This window comes from Arachis hypogaea, chromosome 19 (assembly GCF_003086295.3).
Source record: "Arachis hypogaea cultivar Tifrunner chromosome 19, arahy.Tifrunner.gnm2.J5K5, whole genome shotgun sequence".
In the NCBI taxonomy this organism is placed as follows: domain Eukaryota; kingdom Viridiplantae; phylum Streptophyta; class Magnoliopsida; order Fabales; family Fabaceae; genus Arachis; species Arachis hypogaea.
Window position 1 is genome coordinate 97,186,980 of NC_092054.1, and position 7,006 is coordinate 97,193,985.

Genomic DNA, 7,006 nt, shown 5'->3' on the forward strand with positions numbered 1-7,006 from the left:
CATTGTTTCTCCTATGGCACAGGGGACATGAAAACTCCCTGGATCTTTTCTTTTTGTAGGCAACTGCGGTTGAATGAGGGCACTACACTCCTTGTTCATCACTATAGTTTGGCCTCCCTTGAGTGAGCTTTTCCTGGGAAGCAACTCTTTCATGTACTTGATGAATGCAAGCATTTGTTGGATAGTCTTGATGAATGGTATGTTCACATGCAGAGATGCAAATAAGTCAAGAAATCTTGAGTATATTTTCCTCTCCACAGCTCCCTTGAGCAGTTGAGGAAAAGGTGCATAGAGTCTCAGTAACTCCTATTTTTGAGATTTCTGGTTCTTGGTAATCTTTTTCCACCTCCTCTACTGAGGTATCTTCAGGTTGTTCTGACGCTTGGCTTGTCCTCAGTCTCCTTATCACTTATAGTGACCATCTTGCAATTTTCCCATCTTACCTTCTTTGTTTCACCTCTCGGTTTCTTCTCTGTGTCACTTGGGAATCCATCTGTGGGTTTGGGAATTTGCTCAGAGAGATATCCTACTTGAGATTCCAACCTCTTGATTGTGTCTCCCTGGGTCTTGAAACTGGCTCGCACTTCCTCCTTGAAGACCTTGTTGTCTTGAATCTCCTTGCTTAGGCCTTCAAGTAGATTCTTAATCTTTGAGATTCTTTCATCAAATGATGACAGGTCAGGCTGAGTAGGGTTATTATGGCCTTGATATGAATGTGGGGAGGTGTTGTTATGGGGGTGTTGATATGGTCTAGATGTGAAGTGTTGGGTGGTTGCATTGTTTGGATTTGGGCGTCTTTGATCAAGGCTTTGGTCTTGTTGATTTCCCCACCCAAAGTTTGGGTGATTCCTCCATCCAGGGTTGTAGGTCTTGGAGTATGAATCATGGTTTTGCCTAGGTGAATTCCCAATGTAGTTGGCTTGCTCCTGACTACCCTCTGCTTCTTCATTCACTCCTTCTTGGGTTGTTGATGAAGTGGAGACTGCTGCTACTTGGTTCCTCTCCATCTTCTTGGTGAGGTCAGCCAGCTGCTGGGTAATGAGCTTGTTTTGGGCCAGCAGAGCATCTACATTGTTTAGCTCCATTACTCCTCTTGTGTTCCCTCTTTCGGAAGCATAGAAGTAGTCATTCTCTGTTACTGTTTCAATGACATCTATGGCTTCCTCAATAGTCTTCTTCTTGTTCAAAGATCCTCCGGATGAATGGTCTACGGCCTTCTTTGACTCATAAGAGAGCCCTTCATAGAAAATGTGCAGCTGCACCCATTCGTTGAACATATCTGGTGGGCACCTCCTTGTTAAGTCTTTAAACCTCTCCCATGCTTCATATAGAGTATCACCATCTTGTTGCCTGAAAGTTTAGACCTCAGCTCTCAGCCTATTGATTCATTGAGGAGGGTAAAATCTTGCTAAGAATTTGTTCACCACGTCTTCCCAAGTTGTCAAGCTCTCCCTTGGGAAAGACTCCAGCCACTTAGCTGCCTTATCCCTGAGTGAGAATGGAAATAAGAGCAGTCTATAGGCGTCAGAATGAACACCATTAGACTTTACTGTATCACATATTCTCAGAAAGGTGGTTAGATGTTGATTGGGGTCCTCTTGGACACTCCCTCCGAACGAACAGTTGTTCTGAACAAGGGTGATGAGCTGTGGCTTCAGTTCAAAATTGTTGGCATGGATGGTTGGCTTTTGAATGCTACTTCCACAGTTCCCTGGGTTTGGATTGATGTAAGAGCCTAAAACTCTTCTATCCTCCCCAGCATGATTTGCTCCACCTCCTCTGCCATGGTTGTGAGCCTCTTCTTCATGATGGTTTTCCATGTTTTCTTCCATGTTTGGTTCAAAGTATTCCTCAAAGTGTTCCTCCTCTTCTTCACCACCAACTACATATTTTTCTCTTGTCTCCCTCCTTAGTCTAAGGAAGGTTCTCTCAGGTTCAGAATCAAAGGAAGTTGAAGCCCCGCTTCTTCTCCCTGTCATACAACCAACAAGTACAAGCAAAGAGAATAGGTGCAGAAAGTATATCTGTCAGAATTACTGTTAGTGTGAGTGATGCAATACAGTTAGTGGGTTAGTGAGATGAATAGTAAATAACAAAGAAAAAGTAAGGGGGAAGGGAAGAAGTTATCTAAAACAGAAAGTAAATGACTCAAACAGAAATTTAAATCAAACAAAAATAAAATGCTCAATCTAGTTATCCTCCAATCTAATCATTGTTGATGCACAATTAATCCCCGGCAACGGTGCCATAAACTTGATGCACGGAAAACTTGTCTCACAACAAATTCCCTTCGGCAAGTGTACCGAATTTGTCGTCAAGTAAAAACTCACAATAGAGTGAGGTCGAATCCCACAAGGATTGATTGATCAAGCAACTTTAATTAGAGGACTGTTCTAGTTGAGCGAATCCAAAATTTGAGTTGAGAATTGCAGAAAATAAAATGGCGGGAAGGTAATTCACAGGAAAGGAAGTGCTAGAATTATAGATCTGAAAGTAAATGACGGAAGGTAAATTGCAGAATTGTAAATGGGAATGGGGGAATCGCTCATTAAAGTAAATAACAGAAATTAAAGAGAATTGGTAAGATCAGAAATGGGGAGTTCATTGGGCTTAGGAGCTGTTGCATTCTCCGGATCAATTTCATTTTCATCTCTTCCTCAATCAATGCACTCATTGATCTCCTTGGCAATCTTAAGTGATTGAATTACAATTTCTTGTAATTCAATCTCTCAAATCTTGATCAATAGACAATTCCTTGGTCAATTGCTCATGAGAAGAGATGAAGTATGGTCACTGATTATACCACATGCATTTCCCAAACCAAGTGTTGAGAGGATTATAGTCACATATCCATCCAAACCCAATTTGGTCCAGCATGAAAGCATTTCTAGCTTGATCTCTTCATTCCTCTTTCAAGGTTCAGAAGAGATCCAAGTATGAATAGCTTCTTTTTCAAGAGAACTACTCAATTGGATGAAGATCGAAAGCTTTCAAGTAAAATCAAGAGAAAAGATAGAAGAAGAATAATGAAAACTAGTATTGATCCATCAAATTACAACAGAGCTCCCTAACCCAATGACAGGGGTTTAGTTGTTCATAGCTCTGGAAAATGAAAACAAAGATGGAGAATACATAATGAAAACTTAGAAGTGCAGAGAAAGTAAATACAGAGAGTAGTTCTATGCTAAGAATCTCCCTATAATTTCCATCTCTCTAAAATATTTCAAAGATACTCCTATATATACTACTCTTCTGTTCTTCTAGTTGATTATTCAAATCTTGGGCATTTGGATCTTGAGTTAGAAGCAGTTCTCTTCTTCATTAGGCTTATCTTTTACTTGCTGAGAGAAAGTATGAAGTGGGCAGGGGCTTTGGCTCAGGAAGTTAGTGGTGTTAACATTCAGTGAAAATATGGGTTCGAGAACGTTAGTGACAATCACCTTTTTTACTAACGTTCCTCACCAAAGTTAAAGGCCACGTTAACCTCAACGTTAGTGGCACAAACGTTGCCACTAACGTTTCCACTATGTCCTTCGCACATGTTATAGGGACTCAACTTTCCCAATAACGTTGAGAAGCCTCCCCCTTCCCTACGTTAGAGCCTACGTTAACTTAGTTAACGTGGCTCTTTTAACGTAGACTTGCCATCCTTCAAGAACGTTAGTGATACTTACCATTGTCACTAACGTTCCAAATTGCCCCTATTTTTCACGTTAGAGTCCACGTTAACTAGGTTAACGTGGCTTCTAACGTGGCCTTGCTAGCCATCTCCAATGTTTGTGACAAAGTTGAGTGTCACTAACGTTGGCTCATCCTTCCCTTATCCACGTTAGCTTCCACGTTAACTAAGTTAACGTGGGAGTTAACGTGGCTCATGGTGGCATGTGTGGCTCCTTCCAACGTTAGTGACAATGTTGGGTGTCACTAACGTTGGCGATCACCTTCTTTCTTCACGTTAGCTTCCACGTTAACTAGGTTAACGTGGGAGTCAACGTGGCTCATTGGGGGCTTGTGTTCTTCCAACGTTAGTGACAATGTTGGGTGTCACTAACGTTGTCGACCACTTTGTTCCTTCACGTTAGCTTCCACATTAACTAGGTTAACGTGGGAGTTAACGTGGCTTAATCTGCTTTGGCCAACATTAGTGACAATGTTGAGTGTCACTAACGTTGGCTCCCCCCTTCCTTCTTAATGTTAGAGGCCACGTTAACTAGGTTAACGTGGACTCTAACGTGGCCACTCATGATCTTGGTTCAACGTTAGTGATAATGTTAAGTGTCACTAACGTTGGCTCTATTTCTTAACGTGGGCAATGATGGCTTCGAGAGCGTTATTGGCAATCACTTTTCTCATTAACTTTGCAAGTTACTCCCATTCCATGTTAGTGTTAACGTTAGTGCAACTAACGTAGCCACTAATGTGGTTCTTCTTTGCTTCCTTTGTCCTGAAATTAAGCAATAAAGTGCATCAAAGTTCTAGTCTAAGTCATGGGAAATGCAACATCTAATTTGTCTTTAAATTCATGCAAAATCCTCATGAAATCATGTAAAATGTACAATGTATGCTTGAATTAAGATGTAAGTGGATATCTACCCAAAACTAGCTTATTTCCTAAGGAAATGCATGAAACTACCCTAAAAACAGTAAAGAAAAGGTCAGTGAAGCTGGCCAAAATGCCCTGGCATCACATACCTGCCCTATAAACCCTGAAAGCACTTAACAAACATATCACAGCATCGAATGGTAATAGGAGAGGATTAAAATTAGCAAATTTAAGGCCAAAGAAGCATGTTTTCAATCATAGCACAAAATTAAGAAGGAAAATATAAAACATGCAAATCATATGAATAAGTGTGAGTTTAATAGATAAAATCCACTAAATTATGCACAAGATAAACCCTTAAAATAGGGTTTATCACTACGATATCATTAACACTAATGTAACAAAAAAATATAGGCACTACGATCCTTTGATTCTACCTTAAAATGCATGATAGCTATACTTTTTTACTTATCCGGATTCATACAACTATAGTTGGGTGGTTGTGGTTAAAACTAAACCAAGAGGCCACAACGAGTCTGATGATGGGATAGAGGCTCAGGAACCTTACCAGATTGATGACCTAACTCATTTGAAAACGGTGGTTGATACAGATGAGACGATCACCCCTAGGTCGGCTGTTATGGATGATGACATCATTAACCTTGGAATAGATGACAACGCACTACAACCAGAAGATGACAATCTTCAAGAAGAAGACGGGGTCGATGGCAACAAAGAAGAGGAAGATGAATTCGATGATCAGGAAACTATCTCGGAAGAGGAGGATGGTGAACCAGAGGAAGAAAATGATGAATCTGAATAGGATTAATGTAAATATAGTTCTATCATATGTATTTCTTTACCAAACTTTGAGAAGAATGTAATATAATTAGCATTGATTTAGATATTTTAATTACCATCATTCCTTATTTTTAATTTGTATATTTGATATTTCACATCAGGTTTAAAATATTGTTTCAATTATTAATTATTAGGGTACAATATAGATAGATGGAAAAAGATTATTAAAAAATAAAAATAACTACCATCGGAATATACCGACGATAACAACACAACCAATTTTCAAAAAGAAATTAAGAAATATTTCCATCGGCATTACCATCGGATTAATCCGCCAGTAAGATGGCGCGAAGATGTATGATATGGTGCCAATATTATTGTCGAAAAATTTCTACCGGTGACGTTAAATAGATTTTGTTTTCTTGATAACCATATTCCATCGTAAATCCAATGCAAATTACCGTCTGACGCATAAATCTGACGGTAATTTGTTACAAACGAGGTTTATTCTGTCGGATAAATACCGACACAAAATCTGACAATAAACATTGTACCGTCAGATTTTATCCATTTTTTCGATAGCAATTCGGACGGTATTCAACATTTTTCTTGTAGTGAAAAATAGGGCTAGAGATACCATTCAACAGCATCATAGAATAGAATTTTGTGACATATAAGTTCGGATCACCAAGTCCCTCATATGATTTGAGGATTGTTGGGAGAGTAAAGTTGGCAGGAAATTGAAATCTCATGATGTCTTCAAAGAAGAGATTGGAAGATTGTTTTGCTCTGGTTGGAGTAACCTCTACCATAGTGTTGGTTTCTGAGATACGTCCTCGTGAAAATTGCCATTGTTGATATTTTTGCAATTTTTATCATCCTAACGACTATTCTTGCATTGAGCTAATAGATCGTTCATCTTCTGATTTTCAGCTTGCAGTGTAGCGTTCATTGCTAATACTTTAACATGGGTTGGTAGAGGATGGAAATGCTATCCGCCATGGCCGATGTCCAACAAAAAAGAAGAATAACACGTGGAAAAAGAAAATGAGGGGTAACATTAAGGACCTTTTGCAGGCATTCACCGTGTTTGATGTTCTTTAAAGTTCGACGTATATCTCATCTATTGAGAAGATAAGATGATGTCTCTCCTTCTGCAACGAGTTATACCTCAAATAGACCCTTTACCAGCAAAAACAACAGTCATATAAAATAATTTTTTATGCAAAGCAAAATGTGTTTTAATAATATTTTTTTTTTGTTTTTAACTTTTAATCTATTTATCTCACACATAAAAAACTTTTTTAAGAAATTTTCATCTCTTAATATATCTCATAACAATATAACATCGTAACAACAAAAATATTTTATAATGTACCAACCAAAATATCTTACTTTATTAAAAATTGACCATCAATCTTAAACATTTATTTATTATATTTATATTAAATCATGAAATCTTATTATAAAGTTGAGTCACAAGCCAACGAGTTATAGCTCAAATAGCATAGTCTTTCCATACTCATCTAAGAGATCGCGAAATCGAATCTCCCTATCTTTAGTAAAAAAAAAAAAGTTGACTCACAACATGACAGCAACAATGTAACACCCTAACTTTCAGCACGTCATGATCGTACCAAAAGTGAGACGTTACTGACCTGT

General features: G+C 38.5%; 1 non-coding gene across 1 annotated transcript; it reads left to right on the plus strand.

The window, feature by feature from the left end:
* Positions 1–1,272: 1,272 nt before the first annotated feature.
* On the plus strand, positions 1,273–1,379 carry LOC112780155 (small nucleolar RNA R71). Its single transcript, XR_003191011.1, has one exon. It is a non-coding gene; the product is annotated as a small nucleolar RNA R71 (small nucleolar RNA).
* Positions 1,380–7,006: the final 5,627 nt, after the last annotated feature.